At 26.7% G+C, this 693-nt stretch overlaps 1 long non-coding RNA gene across 1 annotated transcript; it reads right to left on the reverse strand.

Moving 5' to 3' along the window:
• Positions 1-133: 133 nt before the first annotated feature.
• On the reverse strand, positions 134-687 carry LOC126910194 (uncharacterized). The gene is made up of 2 exons (XR_007705208.1): positions 324-687; positions 134-260 (listed from the first exon to the last, which is right to left on the reverse strand). It is a non-coding gene; the product is annotated as an uncharacterized LOC126910194 (long non-coding RNA).
• Between the last annotated feature and the right edge of the window lie 6 nt (positions 688-693).

The raw sequence follows: 693 nt of genomic DNA on the forward strand, positions 1-693 counted from the left end.
AACTTAGAAAGTAATTTTATGAAAGTTTTGTCAAAAAAATATTTTAATGATAATTGATTTATAATTATATACTTGATTCAATTTAAATGATAGCTACTAATAAGTTATTACCTAAGACCTTGTTCAGCAGCAATTTCTTTTTTCAAGTCATCAAGTTCTGGAGGAATTGTCCAACTAGACTCTTTAGTGTTGAGGTTATGATAGTATGTAGCACCTGTATCTGACTTGTACTCTTTCCATGGACACTGATCTAAAAGGATCTATTTAAAAAGATAAAAAATTAATAAAATGATTCGACAAAATAATATGAATAAATATAATACTTCAGTTTTAGATTTGAGCTCATCAGGTTTCTCCCATGAACTTTGTTTGGTAACTGAATTATAATAGTAGGATCGGCCATCTGGGGCCTTGTGTTCTGTCCAATCACTTGCAGGTTTAGTTTCATCACTACACAAAATCGCATTTAAATATTAATAAGAAATATTAATAACAATCAATTTTCCTGTAAAGCATGAGTTTAAAACTATGTAATAAATATTAACAAAATATAGTACACAAAAAGAAACAAATAATAATAAACCACAAGTAAACTTAGTTAAAAACCAAAAAAAAAAATCAATACAAACTATGCTTTCTTCAGTTTTATTACATTGACTATAACATATTTTAAGACATGACTTACCAATGTAA

The sequence above is a fragment of the Daktulosphaira vitifoliae genome, unplaced genomic scaffold, assembly GCF_025091365.1.
Source record: "Daktulosphaira vitifoliae isolate Bord-2020 unplaced genomic scaffold, ASM2509136v1 Scaffold_6397, whole genome shotgun sequence".
NCBI classification, from domain to species: Eukaryota; Metazoa; Arthropoda; class Insecta; order Hemiptera; family Phylloxeridae; genus Daktulosphaira; species Daktulosphaira vitifoliae.